General features: G+C 49.3%; 1 protein-coding gene across 2 annotated transcripts in view; it reads left to right on the top strand.

Moving 5' to 3' along the window:
• The window catches only part of MECP2 (methyl-CpG binding protein 2), a 60,101-nt gene that overhangs the window by 30,265 nt on the left and 12,332 nt on the right, over positions 1-17,504 (top strand). The gene's annotated exons all lie outside the window — the stretch shown is intronic.

Genomic DNA, 17,504 nt, shown 5'->3' with positions numbered 1-17,504 from the left:
TGCTGCAAATGTCACCCTCCACCTCCTGGGCTGGTCTGTGCATGCAGTCAGGTGAGGCCTTTCCTTGTCTCTGGGCGTATCTGTTATTGAGCAGCTGGCCCATGCACGTGGTTCACCACTCAGGGAGGACAAACTCTAGAGTGACTCTTGGTCTGTGAGTCTGCCTTCTGCCACCCAGGCCCCTCTGCAAGGAACAGCTGCTTCCAGGGGCTTGTATGTGTCCTTTGAAGTGTTCTGTACACATACACGCCCTTGGAAACCTATTTTTATTTCCATACTATACTTGCCCAGGTCAGTGTAGCTAATGTATATTTTTGTCCATTTTGTCTGCATTACTAAGCTTACTAGCATGAAGTTACGCTTATCTTTTTATAAACCTCTGTAACATCTGTGTTTGTCTCCTTTTTCATTCTGGTGTTGTGACTTGTTCCTGCTCCCTTTTTTCCTTGTCTTGGTAGAACTTTTGTCCGTTGACTAGTCTTTCAGAGAGTGAACTTGTGGCATTGTCCTTTAATACTGTATGTGTGCTTTCCCGTTCATTAAGTTATGTAAAATTTTATCTTTATTATCATATCTTCTTTCTTAGGGTACATTCTCTGGTTTTTTCTCACTTCTTAAATTGTAAAGTTAGTTCGTTGATTTCCAACCTTCTTTTCAAACATAAGCATTTAAAACTGACACCCAAACTGTTCTGGCTGCATCAAGTTTCGATGTGTAGCATCACCGTGTAAAGTCAGCTCGAAGGTTTTTTTTTCACTTTTTTCCTTTAATTTTATTCCTGATTTGTTACATGTTTTAGGTTGTACAACATGTTTTTTTAAGGCATACAATGTGATGCTTTAAGGTATTCATTATGAAATGATTACTACAATTGAGTTAATTAATGTATCTCACTTCACATAGTTAACATTTCTTTGGGTATGTTGGTAAGAACATTTAAGGTTTACTCTTTCAGCAAATTTCAAGTATACCATATAGTATTGTTAACTATAGTCACTTACTTTATATTAGAGCCTCAGAACTTACTCATCTTATAACTGAAAGTTTGTGCTCTTTGATCATCATTTCCCCATTTCCCCCCTCTTCTAGCCCCTGGTAACTACCATTCTATTCTCTGTTACTATGAGTATGACTTTTGAGTATGACTTTTAAAAATTCTATATGTAAGTGAGATCATGTAATACTTGTTTTTCTGTGTCTGGCTTATTTCACTTAGTGTAAGTTCCTCGAAGGGTTTTTAAATTTCCTCTGTGATTCTTTCTTTGACCCATAAATTATTTAGAAATGTGTTTTTAAATTTCCAAGTACATGGCTTTGGGATATTTTTTCCTAGTTACTGTTTTAAAAAATCAAGTTCTAGCTAAATGGCACTGTGCTCCAAGAACGTGGTCTGCGGGGCATCAGCCTCACGGCTCATGAAGCAATGTGACCGCCGGGACCAGCATGGGCTGTGTGGGTCAGAGGAAGTGTCTTCTCTTCTTCCTGTTGTTCTGCTTGACCCCCCACTGCTGGGGAATGTGTGTCACAGTCTCCTGCTGGGCTGCTGGACACACCAGTGTCTCTGAGGGCTTTGTTAGTTTTAGCTTTATTATTTATTTTGAGGCCAGATTTTCAGTTTTAGAAACCATTTTGTCTTCCTGCTGAATCAAACCTTTGGCATTATAAAGTGGCCCTCTTTGTAACTGACAGCGCTTTCGCCTTGGATTTTGCTTCGGAATCTCACAGTAGTGCTGCATGCTGCGCCACCTGTGTTTTTGGTCAGCACTGCCGCTGTTTATTTTCCTCCCTTCTGTGTGTGTATGGATTAGATGTAGCTCTTGAAAATGGCAAATAGCTGGATATTTTTTAAGTCCATTCTGTCTGTTACATCCATTAGCATCTATTTAATTACTGATGTATTTAGGTTTGTTTATACCATTCTATTTTGTGCATTTGATTTTTTCCACATTTTCTGTTCTTTATTTTTTCTCCTTTCTTGCCTTCTCTTGTCTTCAGTTCATTTTTAAGTGTACATTTTAGTGGCATTAGATATATTCAAATTGTACTATGCACTCTTGGAATGAGTTTTAATTGGTGTCGTACGGTATATGTAGTGTCACATTCTGCTTTTTCTTTCACTTACCATTTGAAAATAGGATATAAGCATCCCCACTGTTATGGACTAAAGTGTTTGTATCCCCCCCCCAATTCGTATGTTGATGCCCTAACCCCAGCTTTGTGAAGGATGTTTGGAGGCGGGGCCTTTGGGATGTCGTTAGGATTAGATGAGGCCATGAGATTGGGGCCCAGTGGGATTAGTGCCCTTAGAAGAAGAGACACCACAGAGCTCACTCCCTGCCATTTGAGGAGGACACAGCAAGAAGGCAGCTGTCTATGAAGCAAAGAGAGACCCTCACCAAGGACTCTGCTGGCACCTTGATCTTGGACTTCCTGCCTCCGGAACTGTGAGAAATATGTGTCTCTTGGTTAAGCCCCCAGTCTGTGGTATTTCGTTATGGCTGCCCAAGCTGACTAAGACACCCGTTAGGAAAAACAGTGAACATCCTTTTAAAGCTACCTTACATTCCATTACAAATTCCATGTGTCTTCTGTCTTGGCCTTTTGTTGTTCCCACCACTGACCTCTGGATACCCCATATCTTCTTTATGCCAAGCTTTCCAGAAGAGTATTTTCTGTGCATGATCTCCACGTCCCCACTGGTCAGCTCCTGGGATCACACCTCCACTCAGTCCTTCCCCTCCCAACACACGCATGCCGTGGTTCCGGACCAGCTGCTGTCTGCCTGCCCCATCAGGATCCGCTCATGGGATCTATACCAGCCCGCACGAGGCAAGCTGGGCCTCTCCATGGCCTGTGAAAATACTGATTTCCTTCTGGCAGTTCTTCACTGGCAGAAAGGGGAGTTAAACCCTGTCATGGTCTTTGGCCCTCATGTCCTTGTCCCCTACCCTGGCACTGGGCTCTGTGGGCGTCTCCCCACTCATTCTCAGATGATGAGGAAGTTACCTGTTGCTGCCTGTGCCCCCTGCTCGGCTGAAGCCGCGGAGGGCAGTGACCGCCTCTCCTCACCCACCACAGCCTGCCCTTGTCAACTCTACTGTGGCACTTGTTCCTCCTCTTGTTCAGGGAGTGACACAAGTAGGTCTGTCCTAGCTCTGGGAGGAAGGCAGTTGGCAGGAAGGGGTGTAGCTCTTTGTTTTGTTCCCAGAGCTCAAATTTATAAAGTAAGTCCGCCCAAACCTACAGGTGGCATGTTTAACACTTGAACCAGAACCTGAGCTCAGCTAGGCTCAAGCGCCCCAGAATTTTTGCCACACCAAGGAACAGTTTCATAGATTGGGGTTCTTGAGCCACCCCAATTCGATTTGTTGATGCTGGGAGTACGGAGAAGTTAAGGTCGAAGCGCGTTTACGAAAATTATCTTAAGTTGAATTAGATATTATTAATAAATGAATATGTCTGTTAGCTCCAGGAACCTCTGATCTTCCAGAAGGTGATCCCATGGACCCTAGATCTCCAGTTAGCTGAACAGGTTCTTCCCCACCAGGTGCTATCCCATCCCCCACTGCCTGGGTGCCTGCCATCTCAGGAGCCTCCAGTCAGCTGCAGGTCAGTCCACAAGGGAATCTTTGTGCTTCAGCTGACGTCCCATTAGGTGGCGACAGAGAGCACCAAAAAGAAGTATGAAAGGACTAGAACTTGTTTTCCTTCGTGTGAGAAAAAAGGCTCATGGGCATATGCGCACGCCAATCAGATGTTACCACACAAGGCATTTGAAGGTTCTTTGGCCTTTTCCCCCTTCCCATTCTCCTCCCATTTGCCTGCCCTACCACCCTCCTGCCTCCCCCAAAATAAGGTGGATAGATCAGAAGCCATAACAGCCAAACCCCTTGCCCTCTGGTCTGTGTCACAGTCGATTGCAACGCCAGTCACTCCAGCTGGGAGCCCTGCTCGTCGTTCCTTTATTTCTCCCAGCTTTCTCTCCTCCATCCCTTCCACCACCGACCTGGGCCAGGCCTTCCACCTCTCTCTCTGGGACTCTACAGTAACTCGCCACCTCTCCCACATGTCTTCTACCTTCTGTGCAGTCCCTAGTGTCACACCCCACTCTCCTGCTTTACACCCAAGGGTGTCCACCCTCTCTTCAGATGCTGCCAGGACCCCTAACATGCCTCCTGCCTCTTCAGTTAGCACCCCTTTTCTTATACATGTGCCCCTCGACCATGCAGGATGGCTCTCGTACTCCTGGCCTCTGTCCATGGTTCCCCTGCCGCCTTTCCTCCTGCCCCTTGTTCCTGAAGACTCAGCTCAGCTATCTTTTCCTGCAGGGAGTCTTTCCTAGGCCCCCAGGCTCCATCCGGTTAGATCTCTACTGTCGAGCTCCCACCTCCCCAGAGAGACCTCATTCCAAGAGGGCAACCAGTTGACTGTCACAGCCTACACACCCTGGACAGGAGGAGGAGCATGTCCTCTCTGTTCATGGTCCATGTGCTCCTAAAAAGCACATTGTGACACTCATGCCACTCAACTCCCTGTCACAAGCCTGCTCAACACCCTGGATAGTCTCCCTCCATTGAAGACTTGTTGCCAGGCCCACAGTCTTTGCTGCTGTCCCCAACCCTTCCATCCCACAGGTGACTTGAGTGTGCATGTAGAGGGCCCTCCTGGTGCCTGGCTCCCTGTCTTTTGATCACCTATGCTCCAGTGACCTCAGCCACCCATTGCTGAAGTCACAACCTGGACTTTGTCATCACTGGAAACTGCCCCCCCCCGCCCCCTTGCAGCTCTGGCAGACAGCTCCACTGGTGACAGCGGCTTGCTGTGCTCCCCAGGAATCTCCATTTCCCCCCACCTCAGTTTCTGCCCAGTTCTCTGTTCCCACTTTGGCCAGGCTTTTCAAGATTGGGCTACTCCCTGTTGCCCTCTCACCTCAGACTTCTGCTCAGTGCCTGCTGGTGTCCAATGTTGCGGTGGCTGGTGTTGAATCCTCCTCTTGACATGGTTCTTCCCTCCTGGAAACCCCTCCCCTGTGTCTCTTCTGGGACTGCCTGCACACTCTCCTGGTGCAGCATCACTGGCTTCGTTGGCTTTGTTTTCTTTGGCCACTTTCATATCTGAGCCCCCTTCTTTGTTTCGGGAACTGTCACCTCATCTTATGAGTTGATGGGAGGCCAAGCGACCTCTGACTGTAGTCACTAAACATCCCTTTCAGCTGGGACGGTGGTCAGCTGACTACATCCCAAACTATATCCCGCTGCCTGTTTTTATAAGGTCTCACTGCATCCCAGCCCCACTCCTTCCTTTGTGCGTTGTCTGAGGCTACTCTCCTGCTCCACTGGCAAGCTGAGTGGTTGTGAGAGACCGTGTGGCCTGCAAAGCAGAAAATATTTACTGTCTCCCCTTTATAGGAAAAAATGGCCTAAGACCTGCAAGGGAGTATGGCGTACACGTCAGAGCCACTTGCTCTAGGGGAGCAGAGCCAGCAGGGGGAGGACCAGCGGCCAGTGCTGCCCCCCTGCAGGGTGGCAGAGGCGGTGCTGGCTGCCCTGCCCCAGCCTGGCAGCAGGATTTGCAGTATTGTTTCTGGCCAACTAGATTCAAACCTGTTTCTCCAACCCTCTGGCCACCTAATAGCCTCCCCCCCCCCAGTTTTTGTTATTGGAGTAAAATACACTTCAAAAACATTTTATCATTTGAACCATTTTAAGTATATACTTTCATGTTGTTAAGTACACTTGTACCGTGCAAACTTCACCACCTTCCACCTTCCAGGAGCCATTCAGTCAGGTGCTCATCTGTAAATCAGCTAGAGTTGCTCTCCGTTACTCGCCACCAATACTCTGGTCGTCCTCCTACTGCCACATCCTCTTTATCTCCTTTGCTGACTCTCCTGTCACGAGTCCAGACATAATATCTAATTTTCTGCCCAGGGCTCACATCTCAGCTGCCCTCGCTCGCTCACCTGGCTCTGCAGACCTCTGTGCTGAGGACTGTCAGATACCTGTCTCAGGCCTAGACCTCTAGAAGGCGAAATGCCTCAACGCTGGAAATGTGAAATATAGAAGTCAGAGCCCTTTGATCTCGGGTGCTCCCTCTGCACCCCGCACACACGCCCCCACTGCCAATGGCCCTGAGACCAGCTGCTGCACCGCCTGCTCAGAGTCTGCAGCCGCCCCTATGCAGCAGGCCTGTGGGTCACTGTGTGCATTCCTGGCGGGGAGTGCGGTCAGCAGTTAGCCTCCAGTGGCCTGCTCCTTTGGGCTTGGCCTCAGCTGTGAGAACCTCCTCCCCTGGTCACGCCATTTCCACGGCAGTGCCTGGGGCGGGGCAGAATGAGGGAGGGTACAAACCCCTCGCCCTGCCCTGCTGCCCAAGGTGGTCTGCAGCTATATGGGGCCTGCATTGCACTTGGCTTTTTCCTCCACCCAGGTTGGCTTCCTCTCCCTCCCATTCACAGATGTCAATCCCTAATAAATGTTTAGCACCCCAGACTGTGAGTCTGCCCTGCAGTGCTCGTGTCCCCCCACCCCCTCGTCCCCCCTCACACTGTGTCTTCCATATAGTTAGAGTGAGCTTTTGAAAACTGTTCATCTGATTGTGTCACCCCCCCGAGAAAAGCCCTTTTGGGCTCTCTCATCCCTCTTGGAATAAACTCTAAAGTCTATTGCCCGGAAGCAGGGCTGGCTTCCTAAATATGCAGCCTATATGATGCCCAGGGCTTAGAAGAGCCACGCTTGGTTTAATGCTCTACTATGGCAGTCTCGAAATCCTCTATTTTTGAGTAAGAGGCCCTGCAAATTATGTAGCCAAGCCTGCCTCAGTTTGAATTTCTCTGCCTTGCTTTCTTGGCTCCAACCCATCACTCCTGCTTTTCCTGAAATCTGCTAGATTGTTCCTGGGATCAAGGTTTTGGCTCTTACTACTGCTCCTTATGCCTGGGCCCCTCTTTATATGACCAGCTCCCTTCAGGTGCCCGAAGAATTCTTTGACCAGGGTCTCTCTCACTGGCGAGTGTCCTCTATCACATTTTCCTGGGAACATGGTGTGCTCTTCCAGGCTGCAGATGCAGATCGACTTCATTTCAGGTCAATTCTCTTATAATACATCTTTGATGGCATCTTTGTTCCATATTTTGCATTCCCTACTACAGGGACACAAATTATCCTTATGTTGTATTGTCTCTGTCTCTCTTCCGATGCTGTTAGCTTCACTCTAATTGCTTTAGCTTTTGTCTTTTTCATCTGCATTTTCTGTTTGTCTAATTTGATTTGCAGCTATGTGTGTTCTGTTTCTGGCTGTATTTAAATGTATTTATTAGTTCTGTGATGATGTGTTTTGGTCTGCAGTTTGTTTCCCTGGGTTGGGAATTTGCCCTTTCATCTGCCTCTGTTTTATCATCTCATCTTTGAACTCTTACTGAGAACATGTTCTTATAAAGTTCTGAGGAATTTCCTTCTCTTCCTTGTGGTGTGTTCTCTTCTTGAAGGGACTTTGCCTTTCTTTGGAAAGCCATCTCCCTCCCTTGTTTTCATTTGGCCATAATATGTTTCTGGAGTCATCATGTCATTTCTTGTCAGCTTGGCTCAGGCTTAGATGGCCTCGTCCAGCCGTCCTGTGTGCTTCGGTACAGCAGGGCTTCTGGCCCTCTCTTCCCACTCTCTCAGCTTCCCTCGCACTGCTTTCCCCTCTGGGCATCGTGAGCTCGGTGCCTTGTGGTCAGAGAGAAGCTGCACAGCTGTGGGACCTGCAGTCAGGGGTACTCTTCAGCAATATCTAGAGTCTCCTCTCTGTCCTAAGAATTGTGTTAAATGTCTTACAACCAGGCTCACTCTAGCCACTGGAGGGATGTGGGAAGGGGGCACCCCAGGCTCCCAGTGGTTCCCTGCCTCCGTGTGCACCCACGAGCAGTTGCCTCCCACTCACTGGGCAGTTGACCTGTTTCTCTTACACCTCCCAGCAGGAACGCCTGTAGTTCCTGGACCGAAAAGCAAAAAGTCCCAGACTCCCACCCATTGCTTCTTTCTAGCGTATGAGATGAGAGGTCTCGGGGTGTTGTGGGCTCCCCAGCACGGCTCCCAGGGTGGGACTGGGGCAAGAGCTCAGTCTTGCTGCTGCTTTGTCCTCTGGAATCCTTTCCTGGGCTGCCAGGTTCAGAAATGCACTGCATCCCATTTTCTGTTCCTTCCGTTGTCTGATGAATTCTGCCCTTCACACTCCTCCTCTGCACCTTTGTTTCGTTCTCTTTCTATTAGGGACTGGGAGAAAGCAGTTCTGGGGGAAGTGGTCACCTGCTGTTTGAACCTAATTCTTGAATCCATGTGGGATGGGTCTCTGTTGTGGCACATGGTGCCGCGGTCCCAAGAAGCAAATCCTTGGCCCCGCCCCCCTCTATGCTCTCTCATTCTATGTAAATGTCACATCAAGAAGAGAACTCTGTTGGGATCTCCACTGGAGGGATGGTGTTCATCTTCCCATCTCATTTTCTGCCCAGTTAGTGCTTGTGCACAGGGAAGGACTGATTTGTCGATATTGTCTTGCTGACAGACACAGTACTTAGGTTTTAGCCAGACCCTGGAGTTGTTGATGGGATAGAGCTTTCATCCATGTTGCTTGCCTGCCACTTCCCACTGGCTTTGAACCCCTCTGGTCAGAAGCCGGTCGGGGGGTGCCCATGGTGCTGCCGAGGAGGTCACTGAGGCACGTAGGACCTTCCTCTGGATCTGTGTGTCTCTTTCTGGGTGTTCCGTCAGCGCTTGGTCCCTGGTGCCCCACAGCCCTTCTCTGCCCCTTCCTGCTCTCAGCGGTGCCCAGGGAAGCCCCTCGAGAAGCCCCTCAGCCTGCTGCTGGCCATTCCACGTCGAGCACTAGTGGGCTTCCAGGCCCTTCCGTTTGCCACCAGCAAACTACACTTCAGCCTGGCTCCCAGGTCTCATCATTCTGACCTTAAAGATTTCCTAGGGCTCTGTTGTGGGGACCCTATTCCCGGACCTCCCTGGCAGGTCCTCTTGCTCACGTCTGAGTGTGGTGGAGCCTGGCAAGCAGGGCTTCTGTCTCAGATCCCAGCCGCGCGTCGTCCTGCAGCAGTCTGTGGGCGTGCCCCAGCCTCGGCAGCCCCTCTGCTTTGCCAGCACTGATGGAGAGATTTTTCCTTCTATTTTGTTGGTCGTTTCAGTGGCTTATATGTTATAGTCGGGAAACAAGTTTGCCAGGCATGCATATGTGGGGTGACGTACGCCAGTGTAAGGCACAGGAACGAAAACAAGGGCATTCAGTTCAAGTGACATTTACAAGATACTGAGACAAAGTGAGCTGACCCTTAGCATTCCCTTTTCCATTAGTAGAGATCTCCTTTCTGCCCCCTTTTTTCCCTCAAAATAGGTTGCCTCTGTGCTGAAGATTTATTTTAGTAAATATTCTGTTCTTCAATAAAAGCAGCCAACACTTTGATAGAAGCCTGTAAGACTTATTTACATAAAGTATACAAAGGTGAGAAGAAAACAGTATTGACAGGAAACTGCAGCAGGGAGCAGCTGGGGACTGAGAAGACAAGCATGCCGAAAGCGTCTGTGGAGATGGGCTGCTGGGGCTTGAAGACTGGGTGTTGGTCATGGGGACGCTGGAGGCCAGCTTCACCCAGGTGCGTGTCCACCCATTTGTGCAGAGGACCGCCGTAAGGCGTGTAGGAGTGAAGGTTGCCGGGAAACGTGACAGAAGTCGCTAGATGTGGAGGCTGGAGAGCAAGTCCTAACAATACAGGCTTTCCAGGGGAAGAGATGAAATAACAGAAGCATCGGTAATAAGAATTGGGTTCTTGGGGGGACAGGAATAGCTCAGTGGTAGAGCACGTGCTTAGCATGCACGAGATCCTGGGTTCAATCCCCAGTACCTCCATTTAAAAAAAATTAAATAAACCTAACTCCTCCCCTCCAAAAAAAAGGAGAAAAAAGGATTGGTTCTTGTTTTTCTCCATTTTTCTCTCATTTGGTCAGCTCCCTCTGCGGTTGCTTTCATGGGGACTGAAGTTGGTGTGAAGCCACCCAGCTTGAGTTTGGTCATGGCCCAGTTTTACCAGCTTGACCACACTGGACCTGATCCTTCCCCTACCCCCAGCAGCCCCACATCCATGGGACACAGTGTCACCATGTCACAGCCATGTCCTGGAGCTCTTCCCTGGCCCCTCGATGGGTCTCCCCCAGCTCCCGTATCTCCCTTTTCACAACTTTCATCAAAATTGCTGATTTCATTATTAACTATATGCTTTAGAAGATTGTCCACAGCAGGAGAAAGAGAAGTGGATGCAGGTAGAAGACACATCTTGTTGCTCTAGCACCTGGGCCCTCACACAGCTCTGCACGGTACCTGGAATGTCCTCACCTGTGTTAGCTACTAAATGAGTGAGTGGGTGAAACAAGGCACCCCTGCCCTGTTCCCAGTGTCGTCATTGTGATGACTTCTGTTTAAAGCTTACTCCTGCCTGCTAAGTATTCCAGAGTGGAAGCAGTTCCTGCCACCCCACTTTACTCCTTTCTGGTTCCAGAACATTCTCATCAACCCCAAAGGAAATCACATGGAAAACAGTTTGGTACTTCCTCAAAAGGTTAAACCTGGAGTTCCCGTGTGACCCAACAATTCCCCTCTAGGTATAGACCCAAGAGAATTGAAAACATACATCCATGCAAAAACTTGTACATAGCAGCTAAAGGTAGAAAGAAGCAACCCAGATGTCCGTCAGCAGATGAAGGGATAAACAAAGTGTGCTGTTTCTGTACCATGGAGCATTACTCAGCCATAAGAAAGGGTGAGGTTCTGGTACACGCTACAGCGTGGGTGAACCTTGACAAGTATGCTGAGTGAAGGGAGCCTGTCCCAGAAAGCCAGGTGTTACATGATGCCATTTATAGGAAAGGTCCAGAAGAGGCTGATCCATGGAAACAGGAAGGACGTGAGTGGTTGCCGAGGGCCGGGGGAGAACCTGCCTAGTGGATGTGGGATTTCCTCCTGGGGCGATGAAATGTTCTGGCATTAGATGGTGGTGATGGTTGCACAACACTGAACGTACTAAGTGCTGCTGATGTAAGTTTTAGATCATGCGTTTTACTACAATTAAAAAAAAAAGATCGATCAAATGCCCTCAGAATATTTAGCCAGCAACCTTCAACGTGGCTAAATGCCTAGTCATTAAACTTCTTGGACTAAATTCCTTTCCGACTGTCATGGTTACCGTATCCTGGGCTTCAGAGGTGGCACTCGGGTCAGCTTGGTCTGGTCTAGCGTGTGTCACCATAGGTCCCCACACTGGCCTCTTTCTCTTGAATGGACGGCACAGCTACATGCCTGCACATCGCAAAATCCACCTTTACGATTCAGGGTAACTGGTGAAGTCAGCTGCTGTTTTAGTGAGTTGTTATAAAAATAGAGATAGAATTCGCATACCGTGAAACTCACCCATTTAAAGTATACAATTCAGTGGTGTTGTGCACCCATCCCCTCTCTCTAGTTCCAGAACACATTCATCATCCTGGGAGGAAACCTTGCTGAACCCCATCCCCTCGTTTGCTCCCTAGAGACCCCTGAGACTCTCTTCTGGTGCAAGTTTGATTTCTCTCAGATCTTTAAAGGGGCTGAAGCTGGCGTTTCAAAGCACTGCTGCCTTTATTGATTTGTGCGGAGAAGCCTCCCTGATTCTGAGATTCTGCAGCTCATACTGGAGGCCGAAAGAATTAGAAGCACTGAGCCAGTGACACTTCATGGTGGAAGCAGCCTCTCTGAGGCCCTTCCCTGACCATGGACCTGGGGAAATCGCCGCCACCCTGCTCCTCATGTAGCTCCATGGGGCGGATCTCTGGAAATGAAAAGTGCGGAGACAGCCGTCTCCTGAGATTGACCTGGTGCAAACAGGACTGGAATTGGGAAAGGTCAGGATGTTGCTGGGCTCTGGGAGTTTCTTCAAGCTCACTTTGGAGGGGGCTGGATTCCAATTCAAGTGAAAAACACTGTTTAGCTGCAACTTTCACCTAGCTTTGTAGCCTTTCTTCTCTGTTTTTAATCTGCAAGCCTTGAGGATTGAGCCATCCCACCTTGCCTGCAGTTTTCTGGCCGGCTGCACCTGCCGGCTGTCAGCTGTTTGCACCCCTGTGATGTCCGAGAGCCTGGGGTCAGATGCATGCCAGGCACAGCCTCCCAGGGCTGCCTTCTGCACTATGGCTGTAGATTCCTTTCATTACATACAGTCAGTTCTCGACATCAAACCCCTTGGGGTGCAGTGATTTGGCCTGAAATCAAGATTCTTGCAACTCTAATTTCCTTCTCTAGATCAAAGGAAGATTTGATCTAATGCTTTTGTTTTAGCAGCAAAATTACCAAGTGATGTTTTTTCACCCAAGAACCTTCTCATACTTCATAGTTACTTAAGATGTGTGAAGGCCTTCTGCTTTGCTGTGACATGTGCATACTCCCTCCTAATCTTGTGTTCTACAAGTCACACAATAAAACATAGGAGTTATTATGGGGAAAACTGGGGTGGGGTAGACCATGCCAAACCTATGTGAATTGGTAACCAGAGCTCACAGAACCAGTGCCAACTGTGATTAAAAGAACACCGGGGACACTGAAGTCTCCATTGGCATTTGTGTCTGGCATTGCCTCAGCCGACTGTTTTCACCATAACCCACACATTTGTACTTCCTCCTGCATGATGCACAGATGTGTTATTCCATTCGTATGAAAAGTTGGGTCCTGGGCAGGGCTGCCTTTGGCAATGAATTTTTTTTTTTTAGCACAGGGAAAATATCTTGACACCTTCATTCACACTCACAGTTTCACTGTACAGAGCATTACGCTGTTGAAAACATTGTGGTTCTTTGAGCCACTTCTGCAAAGTGTCCAGCTTTCTCTCTTAATATATTCATGTAACATGAAGGTGTTCTCTTTAATTGTTAGGAAGCCCACCTGACATTGCTTCAGAATGTTCCTGTCAACCCGCACAGCTTCCAGATTTATTGGTATCATCTCCCCCTTTGTAAGCAGACCGCCAAGTTGGTGCTGTGTCTGCTTGCCCTGAACCATCTGCCATGCTTTCCTAAGAGTATACAGTGCAGTTGTGACACCCAGGGACTTGAGCATCAGGCTCAGGTTGAACCGTATTCACAGTCTGCGAATACCCCACCACCGCCGTTTTAGCGCCTTCAGACCAGGGAAGCTAGTGTAGGATTGCATGTTGCTTTTGATTATCCCATCTCTTCCATCTTCTTTAACTGGGGTGGTCCTCGGCCCTTTTTTGCCCCATGCTGTGGACCATTTGGGAGAATCCAGGCCCCTCTCTTTGGACTCTTGTAGTTGTTTCCTCATGGCCTCAGGGTGGGGTGCTGGTGCTGCTCCTCCTCCTCCTCCTCCAAGGTGCTTCTGCAGGCCCGCGGCTGGCCAGGGCATGCATGGCGCCCAGACCCTCCGTGACCACCCTAGCAACATCTCCGGCCAGCCCCAACTCCCTAGTGCCCAGGCGCCCAGAGTCATCATTCACTTACTTACTCCAAGCCTGCTCACTCAGAGTGTGAAGGTAGCAGGATATCTGGGTTATGACTGTGGAACTCAGTTGTCAAGCACTGCCCCCATGCCTGGTTCTGTGCGCTGAGCAGGGAGATGCAGTAAAGGAAGCTGTCTGGGCACAGAGGGTGCTCCTGCTCACGAGAGGGGGAAGGCGCATGGAAGGCTTCTCAGAAGTGCCATCTGAGCCCACGAGTAGACAAGAGAGGGCTGGCCCAGAGCCACTGGTTCCCCAGCGTACTTGTCATTACCCATTCTCCCTCCGGGGAGGGTGTCACATCACTGTCCATGCCCATCTGGTCTGGCTGGCCCTGAGCACTCCTTGTTGGCCTGTGGAACTCCTCCTCAGCCCTGAAAACCCAGCTCAGGCCTTTCTGCTCCAGGGAACCCCTGTGGACTCCCTCTGGGCCTGGAACAGAGGAGAGTATTGCTCTTTCTTTCTTGCCTCCCTGCACCCCACTAAATTGGGAGCTTGTGAAGACCAAAGAGTGATGCTGATTCTACCCTGGCCTCCCAGCCCCTAGCAGAGGCTGGCTCAGGGCAAGGGCACTCTGAGCACATGTAGACTTGGGCGTGACCTGGATAGTTCCCTTGTCAAGTTGTACTTGCTTTTCTTTTCCCCTGTGACAACTTAAGACTTGAACAGGTGGTTTTTCTGAGGATACTCCCAGCTCTAAAATGTATAAACTGAACTAGGTGCTCAGTTCTCATGGTCTTGTCAGTGTGTGTGCACACCCATGTACAGGGTCTGATTAGAGGTAGGATGAAGAGGGCTATTTGATTTCTTTGAAAAAAAAAAGTATGTTTCAGCAAACCCTGTGAACTTCCTGGTGGGCAGTGGGAGGCTTGGGGACTCATTTCACACCCAAGCCTGGCCTCTCTCCCTCAGGTCACCCTGAGACTGAACGGTGGCTGGGCGAAGGGTAAACTCATCTAGATTACCTGTTTTGCATCATTTTTACCTCCATTCCACGCCCAGCAGGCTTCCAGGCTTCTTAGTATGCTTTTTTCTTCCTTTGAACCTTTTCTTTCTTTCCTTCCTTTCCTTTTTCCTTTGTATTGAAGTGTAGTTGATTTACAATGTTGTGTTAGTTTCAGGTGTACAACAAAGTGATCCAGTTATAAATTTACATACATGTATTCTTTTCCATTAGAGGTTGTTACAAGATATGAATATAGTTCCCTGTGCTAGATAGTAGGTCCTTGTTGTTTATCTGTTTTATATGTGGTAGTGTCATCTGTTAATCCCAAATTCCTAATTTATCCCTCCCTCCCCCACTCCTTTCCCCTTTGGTAACCATAAGGTTTCTGTATCTGTGAGTCTTATTTCCAGTTGCTTTCATTTGTTTATAAGTACAGAAGTAGCAGTTGGAAAATAAAGTAACGAACACCTCTGCGCCCCTCAGTGCACAGAATTGAAAGTCACCCAATATGGTTGCTTCAAGTAATTTCAGTGTAAAAGAACTAGAATATTACAGATAGAGTTAAAGGCCCTTTTATTCCCCATCTTTGGTGCTATTAAAAACTTACTGTCCACTTAGAAACAGTTGGGAAAAAAAAAAACGTAAATTCAAAACAGAAATAGACTCATAGACATAGAACACAAACTTGTGGTTGCCAAGGGGGAGGGAGGTGGGAAGGGACAGATTGGGAGTTCGATATTTGTAGATACTGACAGACATATGTAGAATAGATATATAAGATTATACGATATAACACAGGGAAATATATACAAGATCTTGTGGTAGCTCACAGTGAAAAAGAACGTGACAATGAATATATGTATGTTCATGTATAACTGAAAAATTGTGCTCTACACTGGAATTTGACACAACATTGTAAAATGACTATAAATCAATAAAAATGTTTAAAAAAAAGAAACTGTTGAAAAGGTAAATTTTATGTTATGTATATTTTATCACAATAAAGAACTTTAAAAAACCCAAACGGTTAATTTAGGCCAAGTCAGAGTATGAACACAAGGGTCTCCCCACTTGGTAGCCTGTGTTCCCCTGTCCTGGAGCTTCTAATCATGGACATAGCACTCTCCCACTTGCTCCCGGCCCCGGCTTCCTTATCCACCGTCAGTGGCCCCGCTGTCCTCCCAGGACTTGGCCATGGTCCTTAACGTGTCCCCTGCCCCTCCCCACACCAGTCAGCTCTGCTGCTCCACCCCCGGTAAATCCCCGCTCCTCCAGTTTCCTTACCCACAGGTCCTCCCTGCCACCCTCTTTAAGTCTCCCACAGGCCATTCTCCACACAGCAGCTCATCCCCACCCCTGCTCAGAGTCCCCTGACTGCTGCCTTCATGCTCAGAAAAAGCGCAACCCAGGCCCCAGCTCCTGGCCCCGCCAAGACCTCTTTGCTGTCCAGCCTCTCCTTCCCCTCCAGCCCCTTTATGTCTTCCTCTCCTTCCCCAGCACCACCAAGTGGTCTTGTTCTTCAGTCTTCTAACCACTTCATTCTTTTAGTTGCTCACTGCTCACGGCACTGCCCAGCACAAGGAGCCCTGCCAGCCAGCTCCTGTGTCCCGACTCGTTCCGATCCGCTCCAAGTGCCCCTGCCTTCACCCCCACAGGCCACCCCAGAACCGGAGCCACCTGCTTCTCCTAGGGGCCAGCCTTCCCTTCCATGGATACTAGGCATGGTCCCTTCTGTGGCCTCTTGTTTTCATTTTCTTTCTGGTTACGTCAACCTTTACACGATTCAGAGGTTGAAACCTGCTCAGCCAGGCCTGTCCTCACCTTGGCCCCATCTACCCCGTGCTGGGACCAATTCCATCGTTTCCGCCACATACTTCCTAACGTCCCCACCTTCTCTCACACACACAGCAGCCTGCAGTAGGTATTGTTCACGTCCCAGTAGGCCCTAGGAATCCGTCCCCTCCTCCATCTGCCCCACTCTCTGTGGGGTGGGTGTGTTCAGGTGGCAGTTGTCTCAGACATCTGCAGTCTCAGGCTGTAGAAAACAATGATCTTGTTTGCCATTTCTACATGTTGTCTGTTCAAGGTAGATGTTTAGATGGGATTGCCCAACATGGCCTCGACACCCTCACTGGTATCTAAGAGGCATTCCTGGGACATGTGGTTTGTACTTTACTTAACCGTAGTTAACATGCTGGGTAATGCAGACGAGAGTTCTGAAGAAGCCAGGTCTTTTGCCACCGGTGCAGTGTGTTTCTCTGACTCCGGGCTGTCCAGCTTCTAGGGAGCCTGTGGCTCCAGTCTGTCTGCTGCTGTGCTGCTGGCAGGCTCCCCCTCTCCCCTCTGTGACAGTGGACTGCGGGCCACACCTCGCTCCCCACGGTTCTCCTCATTTCCCATGAGGAAGCTAAGACTGGGAGAATTGAAAAGTAAGCTCTGTGCTGGAACAGGTTAGGGACCCCCGCTTTACAGCAAGAAAGGGTCTTTCTGTGGGCAGTGGCCTGATTCTGGGTGATCCCACCAGCCACACTCGGGGCCCTAAACTGCTGGAGGAAGAGCCAGGACCTGTCTCCCCTCTCCTGACCTCATGCGCTGAGTGTTCTGCTAACTCAGCCTTGGTGCCTTACCCATGTCATTGGAGTCTGGTTTCCCAGGCCCGCCGCAGTGCCTTTCTTGTAGTCTCCATGGTGTGGACAAGAAGGGAAGTCACTTGGGGTCGACAGGAGGCCGTGATCAGTGCTGACAGGAGCCACGCAGACCAGGGCGGCTCTCGGGCTGAGGACAGGAAGGGTCTTGCTCTTCTCCAGGAGGAGCTGCTCACTGAGGGGCTCGCAGACACCTGATTCCCAGCCCACGACCCTTCCTTCCACGCCCCACCCCCTGCCCAGGTTGTGTTCTTACCCTCTGGGCCCAGTCACGAAAGCATCAGGGCCAGACTATGACGCTGGGATCCAGGGCCGCCCAGTGACCATTTCTCAAATACATGGGAAGGGACCCTACCAGGCAGGATCAAAGTGTAGGGAGGGAGCTGCTCCGTCA

This window comes from Vicugna pacos, chromosome X (assembly GCF_048564905.1).
Source record: "Vicugna pacos chromosome X, VicPac4, whole genome shotgun sequence".
NCBI lineage: Eukaryota > Metazoa > Chordata > Mammalia > Artiodactyla > Camelidae > Vicugna > Vicugna pacos.
Note: the sequence above shows the minus strand (reverse complement) of the source record. Positions and strands in the feature narration are given on the sequence as shown.